We start from the raw sequence: 25,125 nt of genomic DNA on the forward strand, positions 1-25,125 counted from the left end.
AATTGGATAAACTTAATAAATTCAGTTGGATAAACTTAAGTGAATTGCTTGTTACCTATAGAAGTTCAACTATTTTCTTTTTAGAGTGCAACTCTAAACAAATAGATTCGTTCCTTAGTTTTCCTGATTTCCTTCTTCCACAGCTGATCCACATTCTCCCTAATGAGTCAATCTGGTTTCCTTGTATTCAAGCTCCTGGTTTTTAATCATTAATTGCTAGATTTTTGTGGACATGCGCAAATCTGGTAGAGGCAAACTAGAAGACTTGGGGCTGCAATTATAGCCAAAGGTAGCTCTAGTGTGAAATTATGTGTTATTTGAGTTCAGCTTCTAATGTTTAAGTATTAAATCTATACCGAGAGGCTGCAGATGCAGGCCCAGCAGTGATGCGTTTTCTACCTTTAGCTTCTTGTGGTAAAACTCTTATTAATCCAGAGAACGATGCATTCATCAACGTTAGAGAAAATATTGCAGAGATTGGACGAAGTGCTGCAGACCCAGCGGACCCCATTTGACTCTGCTCTGTTCCAATTAGCCGGACCAAACGCCAGCACGAGTTACGATCAACCAAATAAAAGAAGCAAGGGAAACTGGCACAGAAGTTAGGAAAACTCATAATGGTTAGCATGCTTGAGATGCTGTTTCCCTGCATTTTTTTATTTTTTGTCTTGCAAATGCAAAGTTGAGCGAAAGAACAACACATGACTTCGAGTCAGCTTTTGAAATGACTGCTTCTATCACCCAAAGAACTGGTTCTTTCCCCCCGCCTCCCGATTCTGCCTCGCAGAGCGCGGGTAGCGGCAGGCAGACAGTCAGATTTCAGGAATCGTATTTTTATGCCTGTCAAACTTTACAAGGTCACAAAAATGAAGTCTGTTCATGAAGAGACGCTGAGAAAATGTGTCTGCCGGGAAGACCGTCTGTCATCTGAAGTTCGACAAAGGCAAAAATATGTGGAGAGAAGGAGGGAGGAGAGAGTTTTTAGAGGCCGGCATCGACCAGGTGATAAGAAAAGGACAGAGAAATACTAGTTATGCTGTCACTGCACCGAGTTGCTCAGCTGTTTGTTCATTTTCCCAATAACTCCTTGGGTTTTAATTATCTGAGATATAATCATCAAAATGAAATGAAATAAATAAAATGTCTTTTTTTTTTTAAGTTTTTGAGTTGATTTGGGGAAATAAATAGACTTTTTTAGTATATTCTAAGTCCTACATTTGGCCTGGATGCCCATTTGTACAAACCAGCCTCAACATGGCAACACCTCCTTCTGCGGAAACATAAAAACTTGTTAAACCACACCAACTCTTCACACCGAGTTGTTTCCGAGTTGGATAGTTTTTATGCTACATTCGGCACGATGGGAAACTTTTCAGAGGCACATATTTTCAGGCCCGCGACGATGATGGTGATGGTGATGATGCTGGAGATTGGATAGAGGAGAAGAGTGAGCGATGATGTGGGAGCCACAAATCAGGCCGGGAAGTGAGAGCGAGTGGCGGAGAATGGAGGGGAAGGACTGAGATAAGAGCGGCGAGGGGCCGGAGCGGCGAGAAGTGACGGCGGCTGATCTCTATTGATCACCACAGACAGCTTCATTATCAGCACTTACTGGACACATGGTGAATTCACAAACACGTCCTCCTGTGTGTGTGTGTGTGTGTGTGTGTGTGTGTGTGTGTGTGTGTGTGTGTGTGTGTGTGTGTGTGTGTGTAGCTGGAGGCAGTGCTGTATTTTATGGTATCTGTAGTATGGAGGCCATTTTCCTGCCTGGTTGTTTTTATTGTATTTACACACTTTAACAAGAAACATATTTAAAACTGAAAAAATGACTTATTTTCCTTTTTTTCTTCTTCTTCACTTCATGTACACGGTGGTCCACATGAAATGGTATCCATGGTGATTAATGATCGTGTATTACAGCAGATTTATCTCAGGCTGAAAAATAATAATAATAATAATAATCTGATAAATTTTGCACCTTTATTCAGTTCAATCTGGTTTATTTTTGTGGGATGAAGTTAGTTGGGAAAATGATTCTAATCTATTCATCACTGGTGGCAAACTTACTGTTTTTATCAATCCAATTCTTTTAACTCCTAATTATTTTTGAGATGCTAGAAACTTTTAATGAACGAATATTATTTTTACTTTAGGACTCCTTTACTCCCAAAACACTCCTCAAAATTGATAAACGGGAGAGCACAACCTAAGGGCAACAGAGACTATTACTGTTTATTTTTTAAAGCATTATTAATTAATTTTTTTGTTTTGGCTTCTGGACAATGTTTACTATTTATGATTATTTAGAATCACACTTTTTTCTTACTTTATGTTGATTTAAACTAATTGAATTAATTTAGTTTTTTTTAAAGTTTCTTAGTTCTTTGTGTTAAATTTGGATTTTAGTTTACCCCTAATACATGTACTTATTCCAAACTGTTTTTTTTAAATTAATATTTAATTTATTTATGCTTTATACATTTATGTAGCTTCAAACCAAACAACCTCTGTTGACTAAACAACTTCTTTTTTTATGTTTGGCTCATTCTTTATTCTTTGTTTCGTCTTTGCTGATATTTGTTTATCATTGCCTTTTGTTTATTGGCCCCCAGCTGAGCATGAAAACTGCTCTATGAATAAAGATCGACTGATTCACGTAATGCGACGGTTTTTGATGGGTCAGGAAATGGCAACAAGAAAGCTGCAATCTCCATTCTGAGCAATAACAATTTTTTTTCTTTTTTTCTACTTCATTTTTCTTTTTCCCTTCCCGCCGCCCCTAACTAAAAAGTTTTCACCAACAGAAAGTGGGACAAACCAGGCTGGTGGAGGACCTGTGATGCTGTGGGCCTGCTTTTATTGGGTCTTTCATGGTCCAAATCAACACTGGGAAAGGTTTATTTCTGTGAATGTATGTCTAATACATTCCTGATGTTTTCTTCTCTATGTTTTCCCAGGTTTTTTTTGTAGCATAACCCAATTTATCCTTTTGTTTCTCACATCTAAGCATGCCTCTGTGTTCCTAATGCATGGTGACACTCTTGACTGAACGCTTTCTGAGCCGACGTCACTTTGAGCAAAGAGGTCATGCAGGCTAACTGGCATCACTAGAGGGTTTCTTTTTGTTTTTCATGGCCAAAGAGTGATTGGTCTGATCTATACTGAGGGAATCCAGCTGCTTTCGGCATCAAATCAGTCAAACCAAGACGAACAATAGACGGGAATGTTTTCAAATGAGAAATTCACAAATAGCAGCAAAAATCAGATGAGACTCAGTAGTTTGGACTCATTGTGTAAGCTCTTAAGAGTAAATCCCAAAATTATTTGTATCCTTAGTAGATTTAAGTTAAAGTATCTTAATTTTATCTTCACATTACTTCTGACCTGGAATTCATCACTAGAGATCAAATGCCAAAAACATAAATCAAATAAAACAATAGATGCTACTTGACACGCTACTGGCTGGCGTTTGCAAAGCAGCCAATCGAGGAGTGGCGTTCTTTGTCCTTGGTGCTGATTGGCTGTAACATCAAGTGTGTAGCTAAAAAAAGACTGCAGAAATTAGGTTCTGTCGTTCCAAGACGGTTTCCACCCTCACCATTAATGCATATTAATGTATATTTTGTGTTGGGACTATTAAAACAGACAGGCATAACTAGCATTTTGGTGGGGAGTCTTAAATGTCGTATTTTGCAAAGCCTCCCTGTGTGAGAAAATCATTTGCAGACCTCCGCTACGGATACAGTTTCTGGAAGCCATTAGCTGAAAATGTTTTCTCCATTGACTTGATTTCATCTTCACTTCAGAAACACATTTATTTCTGCAATTAAAGTCAGTGGTGTAAGATACCGATGTATGTGTGCTGTTATGAGCTATATACTTTAATGATACGATGAACCATTTTGTGACACAGTATTTGATTCGTTGTTGTGCACATTATGACTGTGCGAAGCAGATGCTGGCGACTGCAGTGTGAGCAGAAAGGAAAAACATTTTTCTCCAGAGGAAATCCCACGGCTCGAACAATCGGTGGAAACACTTTTGAATATACAAATGGAAATAAATGGAAATTGTTTTCCTATTCCATTTTTATTTCTGTAATTTTAAAATATACATTTAAAAGTTCCCACCCCCCTCCCCCTGTTTAGAGAAGTTGAAATTAAGTAGCAAAAAACCTCTACTCACAATTACTCACACATACATCGACCTCAGTTTTACTGAATTTCTTAATCGGAATAAAATCTTACATTTTCCACCCATTCTACATATCATCTATGAGTTTTACTAAAGTTTTGGATCTTTAAAATTTGCACATACATTTTTTTTAGAATGTTAAAACCTATTTAGCAGTATCATCTTTCTAGCCTTTTCTAAAGATTCTCCATCTCACAGTGATGTTGACCACAGCAGGTACTGATGATGTAACGGTTTTTTAGAGATGGCTGACCTAAAAAGGCGTGACCATTTTCCAGCTCGGCAGCTGACCCGTCCCCCCCATCAAATCTCGCTAAAGACATGATACAGTTCATGAGTCAGTGTGCAGCCTGGTATTTAGCAGTGATTATGTAAAATTACAATGACAGCTTTAGGCGTGCAAAATTACATTTTACAGCTAAAATTTGTAAGGAGTGACTGACAAATGAAGACATTTTGGACACAGCTCTTGTCGCCTGGCAACTGCTTCCTGCCAAGAAAAGTCACACAAAAACCATGAAAAAAAAAAACTAGTAAACTAACGAGGTTTAACTCAGAAATTAATGAGCTTCAGAAATTATGCCAGTCAAAATTACTGCTTTGGACACAAAAAACTGAGGAATTTGATTTGATTTATTTGCTAGATTATGGATCAGACTGTTTTTTTAAAGAAAAGACAGTGTTTTGATTTTGTAGTCCTGCCAATTAAAAGATGCTCTTACAACTTTGGCTACTTTAGCTGCAGCAACTGGATATCTAAGGATGAATGCTGTTTGTCAGAAAAGACTAAATGAATACATCTGTGTTTTTTAGCCAGTTGGCTAATGCTAATCAATGCTACTTCAACTGTTGAGTGTTAGTAGTATTACCAATACTCGTGCTATATTCATCATGAAACAAACTTTCAAAGAGGTAAGTGAGATGCATTGCTGATTAAAAGTTTAATCAAATGAAAGTTTATAAAACAGTAAATTAGCACTTTAGAACTTATCTGTAAAAAGTAATGTATGGGAAAGCAGATCTGATCTGATCTGATAAGTAAATACAGAAACCATATTGCCAATACCAAAACCTTTTTATTTAAGTTTGATACATCATTATCTTTTGACTTTTAGGGGTTTTTTTAATATTGTTTTCTTTTAATTATTTTGTTCAGACCTTCAAGAATTTGAACAAAGTTTATGTGTCAATAAAAGACTCAAACATTAATAATCCATTATTAAAAATATGCATTTATTTAGATTTTTTTTTTAATAGAGTGGCACTATACCCATCAAAACTGACATTTAGGTGGTTAAAAACATGAATATGTCTGGATTGTGAGGGCAGAGGGAAATAATGCATCTATATTAAGCTGAAGAAAAGATGTTATTTATCTAATATTTTGATCTTTTACAGAGCTTTTTTTCTCCCCAAGGCACAAGTGGAATACAAAGTCAGGGTATGCCCATAAAAAACTCTAAAAATATACTTCTGATAGATCCATAGACAGGAGTTTTTCTCCCTCTCACCATCTCCTTCACCCCCAAACCAAGCAGAGCAACACAGTCAGATCTTCTCTACAAAGTTCGTTTATTAAGAATCTGTTCAATTAGCAGTTTAGACAATTTATCTGACTGGAAAACTACATGCAAAACTATCATCCAGTCCTCGTTATAGGACAGGATCAGTTCCCTGGCCTATTTTTTTTTATTTATTTTTTGCAGTACCAGCTGTGACACCAGTTGCTCGTTTCCCTTTTTGATCTGCTGCTACAAATATTCCTATGAGCTTTTTCCCAGTGCTTATTTGTGGAGCAACCTGTGTAATGGAATCAGTTTTAGTATTGGAGAATGAGCGGTTATGCTTTGGAGGTGGCTTACATAAATAAACATCCATTAGAGCAGGTTTTGTCCCAAACTCACGCCTCATTTAAACGAGGGTAAACTTGGTCCGGCCCAGAAGCGTGACATGATTGAGGCAGGTCTTCCTTCTGCTTGTAGATCCAAAATTGGAGGAAAGTGCAACCTTGAGTTCGCAAACATTTCTTCACCCGCTAAAACAAACGTCTGAAGCCAAATAACCGAGGCGGTTTACACGTCTTGCTCATTCCTCTACACAGATCCCTCTGAGATCTGGAATTCATTGGTTCATGCACAACCGTCCCTGTTGAGTTTATATGTTTTATTTTCCTACTTGATAAATGTATTTAGTCTGACGGCCCTCCTCAGCACACACGTACGGTCGTCCTGTCAACCTGAAATGGTGACTGCCTGGCTGCTTTTGCAGAAACTCTGACATGCAGGTTAACAGAATAACCGACATGATAATGAAGCTGCAATTTCCTCAGGACCCCATGCTGCTGTCAGGTAATTGGTGTGTTTACAGATAGAAATATTACAGCGTATGTGCATATGTTTAGGCTGTGTGTATGCGTGTGTGTGTGTGTGCGTGGACAGGTGGGCGGGCGTGTTTGGATAGTTGACAGCCGAGTGTGACAGATGACGTCTCCATCCTGCCATTACAGAGAGATGAGAGCGAAGGATGAATCTGTTTGTCCATGTGATTTACTGGAGGTTGGGGTGTGTGAGGGGGCTTTCCTTTGTAACACCCTCCCACACACACACACACACCCACACACACACACACACACACACACACACCACACACACACACACACACACACACACTTTTTTTTAAGCTAGCCTCTGTTTTATTGAGGGCGGGCTCTTGCACACACGCAGGCAGACATGTACATGTTGGTGTTGTTATTGAGGGGCAGGAGACTTAAGCTGACAACCATGACAGATGATGTCTTTATCCAGCTCTTTCAGGAGCAGATGAATGCTGTTCATATGTCTCTGCGCGTGTGTGTGTGTGTGTTTCAGTTTCAGGGTCATATCTGCCCGGAGGCATTTTGGACTCTGTTCCACGAGGGCGGAATGAAAGGGAGGAGTTGTAACAATTCACACCCCAGGAATGTCTGTACTCCCCTTTCTCTCTGCTGGGAATTTCCTTTCCTCTCATCCAACTTTCTTCCCTTTCCTCTCCGTAGCTCTCACTCATCCCCTCATCCCCGAGGTGACAGGCTGAGGGAGGAGGGAGTGCCAGCCGCACACCTGGTTTGTTTTTTTTGTTTTTTTTTTTTTTTTTGTTGGGGAGAAGAAGAAAAAAAAAGTAGGAGATGAGAAAATCAGAGGGACAAGCAGACAAAAGAGAAAAAGAGAGATAGTCCTTGAGGTAGTCCTTTGGATCTCTGGTTTACTCATTCAGGTTTCTCTGCACAAAAGCGTGTGGGTCCTTGCATATTTCTGTGCTCGGTTCATTGTCCTTGATTGGTTTGTGCATCACTGCGCCTCCTTATGTGTCCTCTATCTCGCATGCATATCCAATGGAAGAGTAATATGCCATTTGGTGGCACTCTATTATCCGCCACACACTGGAGTGGAGTAAAAGCATCTGAATCCGCAGAGATTTGCGTTGCAGCCTTCACGGAAACGCGCCGAAAAGTTTTATTTAGATCCTCTTCATGGTTTAGTGTTTTAAACAGGCCTTCTATAATTGCTGTGTTTGTCCTGATGAATGTGTCCTTCACAGTCCCAGACAAAAAAAAAAAAAGTCTCCATTCAGACATGTTTAGAATGCTTTTTATTAATTTGTGGATTGGATTTCTCTGTGGTTCTGACGTTATCTCTTCCTTAAGTGAGTAATTAACTCTGTGCCGACTATAACTCAAGAAGAATGAAACACGCAACCAGGTTTCCCGTCCTCTGAGGGAAACGTACAGTCAGCAGAAGTGTATGTTAAAGTGAAGGGGGGCCTGATAAAACTTTAATGGGGTCGGAAGACATTCCACTCGTTCCAAATTGTGTGGTTCCTGACAGGCTGACAGTCGGTGTTCTGGTAGGTTCTGTATATAGGGTGCTGGCAACATATCTGTGTGTTTCTACGACGAAGGCAGGACAGACACCGACACAAACAACGGTAAAAAAAAAATCTAAACAGAGATCTGTGCGGTGGCAGATGTTCTGTGCAAATTTGTTTCAGGGTCTTTGTTGCTGCTTATCCATCACACAATGAGATCAGGGAATGGAGCGGTTCCATTTCTAATTATTCTTCGTTTGGATCGGCCGATTCTGTCCGACACGTAAACAGCCACGGAACATTTGTGCCAATTTGGTTCCGTGTTTCTGTTCCGACAAAAGCCTTTCCCTGCCTCCTCGCCTCTTTAATCACAACACGCTGCCGTTAAGAAAAATAAAAGAGCACCCTCTGTTTCGGTCTTGAGTTTTTGCAAACACGATTTTTGGACAAAGCATTCACCAACCAACAGGTGAGTAAAACTGAAGCATGAACTCCTCTACGACCATTTACGGAGGAATGGGTTGCTCTGAGGAGCTCGTGGCACCATGACATGATGCCCCAAACGCAGCAAGTCATAGTCTAATCGTGAAATTTCCTCTCTATTAAATTTTCCAGTCAACTCATAGTAAAGTGGAAATAATGGGAGCGATTAGAACGATCGCTGACTTTCTGTAGTTACAGACCTGCAGCCTTCACAAACTGCCTATGACTGCGCAGCTGCATCACCAAGTTCAGTGGAAAGCACAGATGTCCTGGTGCGAAACACTCTCCACCGCTGCAGGAATGGAGACGTCTTTGTCTGCAGAGATGTCTGGCAGTGGACGCAGTCTGGGTTTGGTAGAACAGGACTGGTGTCAAATGTTAATGTTTGGTACAAATGTGGGTTTATGTTTCTTCCATGTGAAAATGGCAAAAGGAAGAAGAAGGTTTTGCAGAACATAAAGTCCTGCCATGTGCAGAGCTTGATTCTGGATTGGAATGGGTCCGTTGGGATGAAGGGTGTGGCGTTCCCTTAATAAGTGGAATATTATTGAAAACTTTATTTTAGTAACTCAGTTCACAAAGTGAAACACTGAATAAATTAATCACACACAAAGTGTTGTGTTCAATTCTGTTAATAATGATGATTTTCTTCTTATAAAAACACAACATCCAGGATTAGAATATCATATTGGAAGAATTTAAAAAAATCACTTTTAATACAGAAATATAGACTTTATGAAAAGTATGTTTAATATCTGCTTTATGTTTGCTTTGAAAAGCCATTTTTAATCTGACAAGCGAACCTCATCGGAACACATATTCTAATTTATTAAATAAGACTGTGTACGTTTAAAAAGCCCAGTTGTCTACGTCGCAAATTAGGAAACCGGTTCAGGCTGCTTAAAGTTCATGACAGTAAATTTAGAAAACAATTAAACAAATATGGATCATGTGGAATGTTTTCCAGTAGGAAGTCCTTCGGCTCAGTGTGACCTACTGGACCTTTGGAGCAACAGATGGGAGAAAAGCTTTGACATTCATTTATAATCAAAACTCAGCATATTAGCACAAACATCTCCACGCCAACTACCAAGCGCGGTAGAGGAGCAATCATGAGTTATGATGACTTTAAGAGATCGAAAAATTATATAATACTTAATTCTTCAAACACAGCTGCTCCAGTTTGGCCTGGTCTGTGCGTGATGGACCACAGCTGTAGTTACTGTTTCCATCTGTGCACTTTATGCAGCTTTAAATAATCTTAAAACCCGATGAAGGTCCTGATACGCTGGATCCTCGGCTGACATCGCCTGTTTCAGCCCTCCTCGTTCCAATTCCTCTTTTTCTCCGTCCTCCTGTTAGATGTCCACTGTTCCTTGATCCCAAATGAAAAGAGACACTTTCCTTTTCAAAACAGAGGGTTGCAGCAAAGTGGTAGGCTAAGTGGTGGATAGCGATTGGACCTCTTTGACATTTTAGACCCTTTCAACATCTTCTGTCAGAAAGCAACAAACACAGAGTTCAGCTCTTTCAACTAACCGCACAGTCTTTCTACAAAAGATGGTGCGCTGACCCTCTGGGCAACACCAGGAGACTTTGTGTAGCAACATTTGATTTAAAGGCTATCAGAAAAGGAAGAATCGTTTTAGCCTGTAATCTGCAAGATGAGACAACTGTTGGTGAATTTTACATGTGATGGTGCAAGTCATTGCAGAGAAAATGTCTTAAGTATGGCCGAGCGTTATGATCTGGAGATGAAATGTCTTTAAAGTGCACTTTTAGTTGTTCTTTACCAAAACTACGTCAAATATTTCTGTATATGAAAATACTGAGTAATTAAAGGAACCTAATACACAGAACACAGAATCTTAAATCATACAGTGTGTGTGTGTGTATGTAGGTGTATGTGTGTTGTTATTGTAGGGTAACCTATGGTTACAGAAGTTAATTAAGCATGTTATTGTCTAAAATTGTTTTTTTGGGTCTCCGTTCTATTTTTCATGGATAATTATCTCAGTAACAACACCACATACTAACAACTTCATATTTAATTTTATTTTTATTTTCACTTTTACTTATTTTTAGGACTAATTTCAACTTTTCTTGCATTGGATCCCTGCTTTTAAATATTGGTTTATTACTTGTTTTCAGAATAATCCCCAATATGCTTTTCATAGTAAACACCTATGAGCTGATTAACTTACTTGAGCATTTTTTAATTTGTTTTCAATCCCCAATAACTAGCTTTGAGCATTTCTGTTAGCATGCTAATGCTAAAATTAGCACTAGCTTCAACTTTCAGCTCTGGGAAGAGTGTGTATTTGAATAGTGTGTTGTCTGTAAATGGATGAAATTAAAGTGAGTTTTTAGTCAATACATAACTATATATTACAAAGTGTCTGATTCACAATAAGTAGATAAAAGAGGACATCTGTCAAACGAAGCTCCAGGATTTTTCTTATTCTCTGTCAGCTCCTCTTCCATTCTTTGTTTTTACACCCTTGCTAATTTTTTATTTTTTTTTAAATCTCCGTTGTCTATATTTTTGAAAATGTCTGCTGTTTGGTTTCTGACTAGCAGCAAGATGCAGCTGAGTTGGGTCAGGAACCGGAGAGATTTAAATAGGAACCAGGAAAACTGACTTGAGGATTAAACACCAAAAACAAAACAAACACCGAGATAAAAATTCCTGAGCAGGACACGGAAAACGCAGTAAACTAAAACACGTAACCGACAGGCACCACCAAAAGCTTCCTCAGATTGTGACAGCATGTGGATCTTTGCTGGGTCGGATCTTCGACTGAGTCTCCGTCGCCTTAACCCTCCTGTTGTCCTCATTTTCTGTGTATAGGGAAAACACATACAAATCTCGGTCATTTTGACCCAAGGACAACAGGAGGGGAAAAAGCCAAATCAACTAAATGAGCACCAACTCTGCTGCAACGTATAAATCATGGAGTCCCGCTACTTCTGGCGTCGATATCCTTCCTCCCGTTCTCTGCCTTAAATGCTAAACAAAGCTGGAAATAAAACAAGAGGAGGAGAAGCTAATTACTCCTAGCCCGAGGAAATAAGTCAGCTTAAGCTTTGGACGGGCAGTCAATAGCTTGACAGCTTCGCAGAACGTTTCTTATTGTCTTTAAAATGGCTGACTCTTAAAAACCTTCTTCTCCTTTGACCTTCTGAATTGAGTGATTGAATTTTGTCGCTGAGGTTACGGTTTGCTTGTGGTTACAGATGAAACATTTACGCGGGTTCTGCCCCGTTACGTCTGTCACGCTGGATGTAAATCACAGACGACGGAGCCGATCATTTATTTTGCACAGTCTGAATAAAAAGGTATATTCTGTGTCATGTCAGACATTTTCATTATTGCCTATTGAGAATTTATGAGTATAGTGGAGCACTCTGCCTCTCTGAGCATGCCTGGCTGCACTGATGTGAAGTGGTAGAGCAGGGTTCCTGAGTTGTCTTTGTGCCGGTAAGTGGCCCGGCCTTGGGCACTTGTATTTTAATTAGCAGTGGGTTGTATGAACTGGAAATGCATGAAATGAATGTGTACGTTTTGCAAAAATGCCTCGTGAAGAGGCTTCGTCCAGAGACGGCGAAGCGGCGGGGACGACTGAAGGAGAAGGAACTCGGGGAGAAACGGAGCAGGCAACAAACCAGGAGGTTTCCGAGTGTGTGCTCAGCAGGAGACTCGGGGAAAAAAAACGGCGTAGAGGGGTGGAAAATACAAACTGACAAACACAAGTATTGATTTGAACGTCCTTTTCGCTCTCTCTCTCCTTGCCCTCCTTGTTCCCTTTGCTTTTATTTTTTTGTCTGTATGGTCTTTTTTTCCCCATCTGGAGAGCTGGCTGGAGGACTTTATTTTCTATCCGTCTCGAAGTATTGTGGGGATGGACGGAGGACGGGGGTGAAGGAGAAGGCTTGATGAGGAAGGCAGAAATGGATTGTCGAAAGAAAAGTGGAAATGGAGAGACGGCGAGAGGGAGAAAGACAGCAAAGAGAAGAGAAGACGAGAGAGAGCCGGTAGTTGTTGAAATGAGTGCAAAGCAATCTAGTTGAAATGGAAAGAGACGGTTAAAGTGGAAAGGCGGTTTTTAAAAAAAGAAAAAAAAAAGTGAGAGACAGAAACAGAGGAGTGAAAGGGGGAAGAAAAAAAACAGAGGGAATGACTTCAGGTCCAAGAGGAGGAAATGAAGGATGCAAGGTTAGGTAAATATGGTTTCTGGTCTTGTTTCCTTCCTCCCCCAACCTGCCTCGTCTCCCCCCCCCTCGGCGCCCCCTTGTTATCTCTATTAGCACCTGCTGGGCTAACGAGGACCCCCGCTCCCCGTTGCCAAGGCAACCCTCACCAACCCTCACCAACCTTGCTCACTCTTACCTCCCTTTTTGTCACCACCCCGCCTCACCCCACCAACGCACACCCCTTCAACTTCGGCAACCACTAACTACCTTCAATCTCAGCTCCTCCTCTCTCCCCCCCTCCCCTCCACCACTTCCTCTCCAGGTAATGAAAGGAAGATATGAAGCAGAGGGCGTGCGGGGAAGGAGGGAGAGGTGGGGAGCCCAGGGGAGGGGTGATGTTGAAAAGGAAAGAAAGACGATTTGAAGTGAACATGCATTATACCCTGTTTCCATTCCCCTCTGCCGTATTATCTGCCGCTGGATCCTATTCACTATTCAGTGCATTCAGACGGTGCACTCGTTGATGTAATGGCTGTGTGGAGAGGGCCAGGGTAACTCCGTTTTTACTGCTGGCATCCAATGAGAGAGCCCTGTAAACACTGAGCCAAAACTGGAGCTGCTGCCTATGTGAAGAGTTTACCTTCGTAAAACCGAAGCTAGAATGCCGTTTAAGATAAAACGCTCAGCTTATCTTTACTAAATGGAAATTGGTTTTAAAGCTTACCTTGTTAGCCATGATAAAAGGCCTGGTGTAAGCTGCTTTTTAGCTGGAACCTTGATGTTTTTTTTCTTTCTCAGCTTTGCTCTAACTTTCCCAAGATAAGCTAATTGGCAGTAGGTATGTTAATGGCCATGGTTTGTCTGGCGTTTTATGCTAAATGCCAGGCCACCTCTCCAGGGTATGAGCTGCTTTTCACCTTGTGGCACACACAATGCTGGTTCATGACCAACTCTGGCTTTTTCTGTCCTTTATTTTTGTATGGATTCTTGATCATTTACCACACTAAAAATATGTGAAAACACAACCGACGTCCACAAGAGTCATTTAGAAACCACGGAGAACAATTGTTCATGACCATTACTTGAGAAAAATATCAAGAAATGATGGACGACCGCGATCTCTAAAGTGGCCTACAGTTTCGAGAAAACCAGTTAAGAATAATGCAGTCACAGTTGCATCCCAGCAGCGCCGCTCTCTAATGTATTTCTCAATATTCTGTTGTAACTACGTTAAAGACCAGCACCAGAGCGGCCTGCCTATTACGGCAAAGTGGCTAAGTGCTTCCTTCCACACTTCAATACCTGTCCTGGTTGTTAGTGGAGAGAAACGAAAGCATGTAACAAAAAATAAATAAATAAAATAAAAAGGGAGGGAGGGCCTTATAAAGAAAACTGTGGAATAGTCGGAGTGAAAAGCGGGTGTTTTCCGTCACTGTTGGTTTACTTCCTTCCAAAATGCAGCGGTTATTTTATGGCTCTTGTACTTTTCTAACTACCCACATTTGCAGTCTCTTCATTAAGTTCTGGCCTCCTGATTTTTGTCACTGCGGTCTTAACAGGAGGACAGATTCCCACAGACCAGTGCACATAAAGCTGGCTGTTTCAGACATTTCCCTGGACTGTCATTGGCAGCAAAACTACTCCCTTTATTCCCACTTCTCACTTGTGCTGGCAAAGCTCTAAAACGAACACACAAATCCGCTGCAGAGCGAGGAACAGAAAGAGAGAGAGCAATGTCTCAGCAAAATCTACTTTTGAGGCGCGTTTAGCCCTCTTTGACGATGTTGGCTCTATTGTCCTGTCGCTGGATTTAGGCAGGCCAAACATCCTGACCGGCGTCCAACCCTAATATGGGCTCCATAAAATACTTCGCTGCCAGCCGGGCTCATAATGCTCAGCGTCCCCACCACGAGGACCCACGCCGCGCTGAGGAGTCGCATGTTTTCATAGTCTTCTGACCTTGACGATTGAAAGGTATTTGTTTTAGAATAATTCTCAAGTGTATTAACGGGCGCTTTGCGAGGCCGGCGGTATAAACTCAAGCTGTGTTTAGGTTTTCAGGCATTCCTGAATGATGGAGGGTGGTGGTGGTGGTGTTTGGTCAAAGCTTCTGGCAGGAGAAATGTTAGAATGGAATATTATATCTGACCAAATATGGAAGCGGCCATAAAACAATCACATCAACAGCAGGCCTTCTTTCAGGACAGGCTTTTCAGTGGCCGTCCAAGTGAGGGGATTGAAATGGCAACACACCCTCTCTCACACACAGTATCTCAATTTAAACAGGAAGAGAACAGACGAGCGGGGGGGGAAAGCCCATAATGCACCAGAGAGACAATTAGCTTCTGCACATAAAGCCACGTTTTTGGATATTTGTGTTTTTTAGCACATTCATCTGTGTGACTGTGACACTGCAGTCGGCCTGTACGTGCGCACGCCGGTCGACTTGTTTGCTCAACAAACACCCGCCACTTGCGTGTGCATGTAGCTGGCAACTTTCCTCTGTCTCCAAAACACACACACACACACACACACACACACACACACATTAGCTGGCATCGGTGTTGGCATTTATATTGGCAGCTAGTGTCTGGTATCCACACAGAGAGGGGTGAACGCTGTAACTCAGACCCAGTCCTCAGTGAGTCTGTGTGTCATCATGAAACACAGTAGTTGTCTCTGGCAAATTGTGAAGCTGCACGTTTCAGAGCCCCCCCCAAACACACACACACACACACACACACACAAAACTCTCCGCCCCCCACTGGCACTGCACGCTGCAGCAACGAGAGCCAGACATCAAGTGCCATGTTGGTTCTCTCCATGTTTTCCGCGTGATTCGGGTGTGCAGTAATGTCGCCGTTAATGTGTGAGTCTGAAATCCTCCCAGGTGTGTGTGCATGCATGCGTCCGTGCGTGTGTGTGTGTCTGCATGATATCACACTCGGATAAAAGCAACAATCACCGTTGCACAGGTGTTGCACCACTGATATGCTTTTGTGTTCTGGTACAAGGCTGAATTTACACGAGCCGCGTATCTTTCGCACCTTAAAGAGCTCACCGCGTGATCTCTGCGTGTTGATTGTGTGCGTGGGAGACGCAGGTGTGGATTAGCCGGCAGGAGCTCGGGGAGCGAGCTCAGCGCACAACCTCTCCTGAGGGGGCTGAGCCGGGTGAAGGTGGGTTAATTAACAATGGATACACAACCATGCACGGACAAACACACACACACACGCACACACACACACACACACACACACACACACACACACACACACACACACACACACACACACACACACACACACACACACACACACACACACACACACAAGGGCACCTACACCTGACTGACTCATAGCAGGACTTGTGTTTTACTTCATCCCCGGCAGAGTGGGGGTGTCGGCATGTGTGTGTGAATGTGTGCGACTGGATGCCGCAGATATATAGGAAGTAAATTGGAATGGGACAGACCGGAGTGGAGGTAAAGGAGACGGCGTGGAAGACGGATGAGCAAAAGGACAGGAAGCAAAGGTCAGCAGAGAGTAAGAGAGGCAGAATGCAAACAGACGGAAACAAACAAGCCGAGGAGCAAACACACCAAACTAGATTGAAGGAGACAAAAGGCTGAAGGGTTTGTGATAAAACACGTTACGGACAGGAAGCCAACAGGGATGCAAAAAAGAAGGACACCGGGAGCGAACCGGCTGGTTGAAGCTACTGCTAGCATCATGAGCTGAACTAAACCTGCGATTGCAAAACGTTTAACTCATTTAAATCTGTTTGTCCATCCTTCTCTCAACGTATAATGTCATTTAAGCAGATATCACCTGAAAAGAAAAGATGGCAAAACCCTCCATAATGTCACTTCACCTGGCTATGCTAATGCTAGCTCACTAGCTAACGACAAATGACTGAGTTTTCTTTGAGAGACATATAGGTCTCTCTCCTTTGAGACAGGTTCCAGCTCATACTGGAGAACCCCCAGGCTAAATGAATACACACCAATCAGGCATAACATTATGACCACCCATGAATCCTGATGATGAGTTTGGGCATCTTCCACCAAGATGTCGGCGGCAGAACTATTGAGTCCTCGAAGTTGCAAGGTCGGGCCTCTGTGGCTCCAAATGTTTTGCCCAGAACGTCCCAGAGACGCACGCTGTCCTGATACTTTTAAGTTTGTTTCCGCGTCAACACCTGAGGCATAATCAAGTCCTTACTCTGTAGAACCTGAGTGTATGAGGAGGAGATTCAGATGTAGTGAACTTGAGGCACACCAACATGCTGCAGGACGTCGCGCCTCGAGGACTGGAGTTTGACGTCCCTGCTCTGTTTGACGGAGAGTTGGGGAACTGGAGGTCAGTGGGACACCTCAAACCTGTTGTCGTTCCCCTCAAACCGTTCCTGGAGCATGTTTAGTTTTGCTCCACACAACCTTTTCTGACACCTCTAAAGACAGCCTGAGTTCATGCCGCAGGGTTTGAGACCTGTGGGTTTAGACCATAAATTTAGCTCTGTACTTTAACTTTTTTGACGGTTTCTTTATAGCTTAACATTTTACCATTCACTGCAGCTAAGAAGGACAAAAATAAATAAATAAAACAGCTTCTTAGCCCTTTGTAATAGTAGGTTTTCACTTGGTTGCAATGAGTAGACTTTTTTTTTTACTCCATCTTTTGTTCCTGTAGTCAGAATAAAAATGAAAAGAACCTTTTGAAAACATTACGTTTTTGGCTGTTTGCTGATATTTGATTTCGACACTGGCAGCAAGTTTTCTACAAATTATTCATTCAGTCATACGCAGGCCTGCATCTTGATGAGCGATATAAGGACTGGTCAAAAACCGGTCAGGCTAGAGCAAAGAAACACAAGCTATAAAGTGATAAATGGACAGATAATGAATTTTGTCATCAATATGGAAGGTGAAATAGTATTTAAAATAAAGTCACTCTCAAAAGGCATCTCCACAAAGTGGAAGAGACTGAAATTAAGGACTGAGGCAAGACTTCCTGAGAGGGAGGCGGTGACTGGAGGAAGTGATAGCAGGCTGCACCAGCTGGAGCATAAAGCAGTAAATCAGAAAAATAAACCTCTATTTACTGGCTATTTGAGTGCAGTTAACTCATAAAGGACAAATAAACACCTCCGTACAATAGTTCCTGTCTGCGCGGGAGGCTGCAGCGTTGTCAGAGTTTATAAGAAAGTTGCTGCTCTGCGGAACAAGCTTGGGTTCATGCTCTGCCAAGCTGAGATCAGATTGTCGGAAAGGAGGCAGCAATTTGGACTAATTGCTTTGTTTTTATAGTTCTCACACCTATGCTCTGTAAAAGACCAGTGGTTACAGATCCGCTCACGGAAAACAGGCCGCAGCTCCTAAGCATTCAGAGAGCAGCGAAGCAAGAAGAAATTAGGAAATTAGGGAGATTCAGACGCAGAAATTGTGAAGACGGAAACATCGTCTGTTTTAGGATAAATCTATGTTTACACTTTTATGTAAGAGGCCATTATAACTGTTTTCTTAAAGGAAAATTAATTTAGCCTTTCTTCAACCTGGACCTTTTCCCTTCCTTACCTTAAGCTCTTAAAACATCTTTTCTTAAGACACAGCCTTATGCAAACGTCTTCTTTATCGATAGATTAGTGACAAGTTATTAACTGGCTTTCTTACCGTTCTTATTTTTAAGTAAAATGTTGTATATTTAAATCTCAAGCTGAGTAGAAGAACTGATAAACTAATAGTTGGATACTGAAGCTTGTTTTAATCAGTCATTAAGAAAATTGTAGATTTTCAAAGCACTGTTGAATACGCAGCTTCCTACTGAGAAACGGTGCCAAATGCCAGATCTGCTTCCTTCACGTACTTTCAAAAGAGTAATGAGAGGAAATGGCAACATTAGCTGCTCGTAGATGAGGAGTGCGTTCTTCAGGAAAGAGAAAAAAGAGACCAAGCTAGACACGGTTTCTTTGCTAGCAAGACTTTGAGTTCAAAATAAGTACACAAGCTTAATGGCAGCAATATCTCCTTTTGTTGCTCAAGGGATGTCAAACGGCTGAAAATTGAAACATTAAGCCAGGAATAATTTCTATAGTAAAGAAAAAACATGAGTAAACTTGGAAGCAATAGATCTGTCAATGGCCTTTGCAGAAAACAAGTATAGCTAAAGACAGGCAGGAAACCATGTCAGAAACATCTCTGTCAATGAAAAACAGAAAAGAAAACACTATGTACAGAAGCACCCTCATGAGTACTTTCTATGGAATGAATGTCTGCGCACATAGAGTTAATATATAAATATATTCAGAAAAGAAACACAGCTAAACATGGGGGGACTGCACTAAGCACATTTATGTAAAAGAAAAGCTAAGAGGACACAAGGTTGAAGGATTACCTCCATTAGTGGCACTTTTCAGTTGGAAACACGCAGCCAAACAGCACTGAACAAAAAGTAATTTACAGGTAACAAAATCAGAGGAAACACAAGGAGCTCTGACACCTCAACCAACGGCTCCATCGAGGAAAGAAACACAGACGATCTGGGACTGAAATGCTAGCAATGAACGCATCGTTGGAAATGACAGCAGTAGCTCTGTACAGGTCCTTCTCAAAAAATTAGCATATTGTGATAAAGTTCATTATTTTCCATAATGTAATGATAAAAATTAAACTGTCATATATTTTAGATTCATTGCACATCAACTGAAATATTTCAGGTCTTTTATTGTTTTAATACTGATGATTTTGGCATACATCTCATAAAAACCCAAAATCCCTGTCTCAAAAAATTAGCATATCATGAAAAGGTTCTCTGAACGAGCAGTTAACCTCATCATCTGAATCAACAAAGTAACTCTAAACACCTGCAAAAGATTCCTGAGGCTTTTAAAAACTCCCAGCCTGGTTCATTACTCAAAACTGCAATCATGGGTCAGACTGCCGACCTGACTGCTGTCCAGAAGGTCATCACTGATGCCCTCAAGCAAGAGGGTGAGACACAGAAAGACATTTCTGAACGAATAGGCTGTTTGCAGAGTGCTGTATCAAGACACCTCAGTGGGAAGGAAAAAGTGTGGCAGAAAACGCTGCACAACAAGAAGAGGTGACCGGACCCTGAGGAAGATGGTGGAGAAGGACCTATTCCAGACCTTGGGGGAAGCAGTGGACTGAGTCTGGAGTAGAAACATCCAGAGCCACATTGCACAGGCATGTGCAGGAAATGGACTACAGGTGCTGCATTCCCCAGGTCAAAGGTCAAGCCACTGTTGAACCAGAAACAGCAGCAGAAGCGCCTGACCTGGGCTACAGAGAAGCAGCACTGGACTGTTGCTCAGTGGTTCAAAGTAGTTTTTTCGGATGAAAGCAAATTTTGCATGTCGTCCGGAAATCAAGGTGCCAGAATCTGGAGGAAAACTGGGGAGAAGGAAATGCCAAAAGGCCAGAAGTCCAGTGTCAAGTACCCAGTCAGTGATGGTCAGAGGAGCTGCTGGTGTTGGTCCACTGTGTTTTATCAAGGGCAGGGTCAATGCAACAGCTATCAGGAGGTTTTGGAGCACTTCATGCTTCCATCTGCTGAAAAGCTTTATGGAGATGAAGATTTCATTTTTCAGCACAACCTGGCACCTGCTCACAGAGCCAAAACCACTGATATTACTGACCATGGTGTTACTGTTGACCTGCCAACTCTCCTGACCTGAACCCCACAGAGAATCTGTGGGATATTGTGAAGAGAAAGTTGAGAGACGAAAGACCCAAAACTCTGGATGAGCTTAAGGCCATCGAAGCATCCTGGGCCTCCACAACACCTCAGCAGAGCCACAGGCTGATTGCCTCCATGCCGCATTTAAGGCTGCAAAAGGATTCCTGACCAAGTATTGAGTGCATAACTGAACATAATTATTTGAAGGTTGACTTTGTTGGTATTAAAACACATTTCTTTTATTGGTCGGATGAAATATGCAAATATTTTGAGACGGATTTTGGGTTTTTATGAGCTGTATGCCGCAATCATCAGTATTAAACCAATAAAATACCTGAAATAAATCAGTTGGTGTGCAATGAATCTAAAATATATGACAGTTTAATTTTTGTCATTACATTATGGAAAATAATGAACTTTATCACAATATGCTAATTTTTTGAGAAGGACCTGTAAATGACTGTCCAGAAAAGAAGCAAAGCGACGGTGAGCCAGGTGTAGCTTATGGGAAAGAAAACAAAAACGACCAAAGTAGACTGAGCTAATGGCAAAAACAAATGGAGCGTAGAATTAGAAAATCAGAGAGTCTCCAAATAAATAAAACACTCAACCTCTGCAGAACTGGTGGAACCGTTTTGAGCAGCCTACTGTATTTGAACCAGATCATGTCTAAAGGTGGAGAAAATATTTCTGCCCAAAAAAAATAAATAAATAAAAAGAGTGAAATGGATTTACCGTCCGGTGAGACTGTTTGAAGAGTGTCCCTCATTCTTTCAACAGAGCTGTAAAGGAACATTTTAATCAGATATTCTTCAAGTGTGCATGAATTAATTATTACAATGATTATCGCTCTTTGAATCAGTGGATTTCGTGTCGTGGGGTGCAGTGGACCTTGTCTAATGCTGCTTCTGAGGAATTTCCATTCGGCTACAGTTCTAAGGCCAGCTTTGAATAATGATCGGATTTAAAGATGAACATGCCTGCCGCACTCGCCTATTGGATGCCATGCTACTGGCTGTGAAAAGACCGCAGTTGAACCTTGCTCTCCATTTCTTTTTATGTCATATGCAATCATTAGATGAGAACTATCGAGCTCCTCTCTGTGTGCTGACGCCAGACTAATAGTCTGTGTCTGTAAAGGTCAGTGAATGAATGGATTGATCAGTGGTCATCATCGATGGGAAGAAGCAGAGACACTACAGCCGGAGTGATGGACTGGCATTAACAGGAAGACATAGGTAGCAGAAAATCTGCCACCGGACAAACTTTTCAGATACACAGAGGTCAAAACTATGCATTGAGGTCAGGACTGCAAAATGGAGGTGATTCAGTCACATCATCTTGTGTAGGAGAGCAGAGATAAAGGGAGAAAGGAGGGGAGGGTAGAGAAAAGGAAGATAGCAGAGAGAGTCAGTTGGGAAATAACTGAGGTGCAGAGCGAGGGAGACCAGCAAAATGTCAACTCAACTCATTTCAAACACAGAGGGAAGGAGACGGATGGCGGTGAAAGTGTGGAGCATCTGCGTTTCTGTCTGAGGGTATATATGCAAATGGTGGGGAATATGCAAGCGGATGTGATTTTTGGACTGGTTGCTGTATACTTAGGGGGAAAAGCAGAGACGGCAGGCTTGGACAGAGCCGAGGAGAGAGCAGAATATGGAGAAAGAGGGCGGTAGAGGTAAAGTCACCAAACACAACAAAGTCTTATGAATACTTTTACTGGTACCGTGGGAGCTTTGCATTTTCAACGACAGGAAAACGCACTCAAAAGAGTTGAAGAACCCAGAAAAACTGCACAACTGGTACCAATAATAAGTCAATTTCATGTTGCCTAGCACATTTCAGCAACAAGGGCAGTTCTAAATGCTTTACACCATAAAAACAGAATACAATAACCAATTGTGAAACAAGAAATAAACGTTACATTTAGTCAAATACCAGCATCAAAGTTTGGAGTAAAAAGAAAAAAGACACACAGAAGAAGACGGCACCAAAAAACCACCGAAATCCAGAAGGAAATTATGTCAATCGAGGCCTCGTGGTTGGATAATATAGATTATTTAATATATTAAAATAAGAAAAACATGTTTGTAAACCCACAGTGTGGGCATTTAATTTTATTTTTTTGGTGCTCTCCAAAAGTGGGCGTGGCCTACGAGGCTTGAAAACAAGCAGTACAGCCTCAGTCTGCGAAGAACCGTGAAGGCAAAACACTAAACACCACCTATTCTGTGGAAGCTGGGCCAAAATAGTTTACGCTGATACCTCAGTGCAAGAAGATCTGCTTTCGATGTAACTCTGATAAAAACAGGCGGCACTTCTTCATCTTAAAAAACAAACAAAAAAAAAGAAACAAATGGTGTTCCAGCTTTCCGTCATCTGTAATTTCTTTATATTTCTCTCCCAGGAAAACAGATTTTCTTGTAATCTTTTAAAGTGCCATTTTCTTTTTTAAAGCTCTTTTGCTTTAGTCTTTCATTTCTCTCTTCTAACAACTAGGACACATATTCAACTGTGGTAGGAAACCACTTAGCCACTTTGCAGTAATAGGCAAGCTGCACGCATGCTGGTCTTGAACGTAGTTACACCAGAGTATTGAACAATACATTACAGGACAGGGCTGCTGTTACACAAGCAAATTGTGAATCCATTAAACATGGTTTGTTCAGAACGGGAGCAGAGTGCTGTGGAAAAACGTCTCCAGTCAGTCCTCATTTCTTCATCTGTTTCTTTCAAATACTCAGACTTTCTCGTATTTAGACGTGATCTTACACAAAACTTGTCCAACTCTGTGAAAATCTGTAAGTTTACTCTTATTTTATTTTTTTCTATTCAATATTTGATCGCTTTTAAATGAATTTACAATGTCTACATATTATTTGTATTTTTAAGCTTCACTATTCTAGTCTGTTGTCGTAAAATGGTTGGCGCAAAAAAAAAAAAAAATCACTTCGTTTTGAATCCAAAGAAGTTGAATAAAAAGAAGACCAAAGATACAAAACATAAACAATAATGAAGAGGTTAAATAAGCATCATTTCAGGTCAAACAGACTTGACTTTTACGTTTCTTTTGGGTCAGGTTGCAAAGATGTGAGGCGGGGAAAGAAGTTCACTTTCCAGCAGGACAACGATCCAAAACATACAGCAAGAGTTTTAATGGAGTGGTTTATATCAAAGTGTACATGTGTTGGCCTAGTCAAAGTCCAGACTTCAAGTACGTTAAATAGACGTGGAGAAAAAATGTTATACGGATTCTCTTAATGCAGTTTGACAGCTTAGTCTCATGATGTGTGCAGTTGCTGCACTGCATTGAACTTCTTTCACTTTTATACATTTAACTTTTTAGTTAAAAGTTGACAAAACTTGGGAAGGTCAAAGGTTACTGAAAATGACTTCTTTGTATTTAAGAGTCAACCTCACAGAAAATGACTAAATGTATCAGCATACAGATAAAAAAAAAATGTTTCAGTTTATATATTTTTGTGAATAAAGCATGTCTGTCATAAGGAGGCTCTGTGTGTGTGCGTGTGTGTGTGTGTGTGTGGGACCTCCATATGAGACACAAGGTATTAATTATTAATGCAGCAGATTTGTCTTAACTGTTAAGTAGATCTGCTTTCACGTGTCTGCATGCACACACACACAAAACAGTGCTTGCATTACTAAGAAGCGGTGCATTTTAAATTAGCAGGGCTTGCATCTGGAGGCATATGCTGAAATAACACACACACTCACACAGAAAGAGCCAGAGCCACCAAGAAGAACACGCCATTATGGGAGCTTCAGACACTTTTGAAAGATAACGTCAGGAGAGCCCAATTACCACAGCGACTGATCCACCATTTCTTCTACCTCAGTCAAATCTCTCCTTCAGGCTTCCCTCCCAAAGTGGCCGCATGTCCACAGGTGCTGAATGCATAATGAAAGCCCACCTATACGTGCGCAGGGTCTCTCTCCTGGCAGACGCTCTCACTTATTAGCACTTCCTCAGACAGATAGGACACCCCACTCCCTCTTTTCCGGCCGCCTCAGCATCCTTGGCGAGGGCGGGAGGCCACGTTTGGAAAACAGGAGGGGGGGGTTGCTCTGCTGCGACGGGGAGCTTGCACCGGGAGTCGGCTGCTGCTTCATTACAAAAGGCAGGGTGAGAGAGAGAGAGAGAGAGGAGCAGAAACTCCCCAGCTCTCCTGGATGCACATTAGCAAAAACTCCCCTCGGTTCCCTTCTTGTCTTTCCTGTGTGATGGTGGGCTCCTCTGAGAGGCTGCGCTGTTAAACAGAGGAAGACACCAGATTTTGGCAAGAATCTTCCGTCCGCACCAAACTGGGAACGTTATTGTGTTGCTTTGGCAGCTAAAGACGCAGCAGGGTGTTCTTTTCCGAGTTTCCCCAACTGCGTCTCAACCTGAGGCTTGCCGTCTCTTCAGTTCAGGCACGTGCAGAGGGGGAGTCTGGGGGGGCTTGAGCACCTGCCCTTTTTGCTCCTTGCCCCAAAGTGCCCTTTTGGTCAATTTTAATTTTAATTTTTTTTGGTATTATTATTTTCTAAGCCCTCTTCTGACACATAACATGTACTAAAATTATTTTTATTATTTTTGTACAACATAATAAGCCCTCCTGTCACCTTGTTACCTTTGACCTTTTGCCCGTGACGCATGACGCAGTTGCCTCTCGCGCAGTGAGATAAGGCGCCTAACTGGAGTTCAACGTAG

At 41.7% G+C, this 25,125-nt stretch overlaps 1 long non-coding RNA gene across 2 annotated transcripts in view; it reads right to left on the minus strand.

Annotated features, from left to right (window-relative positions):
• The window catches only part of LOC145548916 (uncharacterized), a 63,247-nt gene that overhangs the window by 13,536 nt on the left and 24,586 nt on the right, over window positions 1-25,125 (minus strand). The gene's annotated exons all lie outside the window — the stretch shown is intronic.

The sequence above is a fragment of the Poecilia reticulata genome, chromosome 18, assembly GCF_904066995.2.
Source record: "Poecilia reticulata chromosome 18, P_reticulata-male-v2, whole genome shotgun sequence".
In the NCBI taxonomy this organism is placed as follows: domain Eukaryota; kingdom Metazoa; phylum Chordata; class Actinopteri; order Cyprinodontiformes; family Poeciliidae; genus Poecilia; species Poecilia reticulata.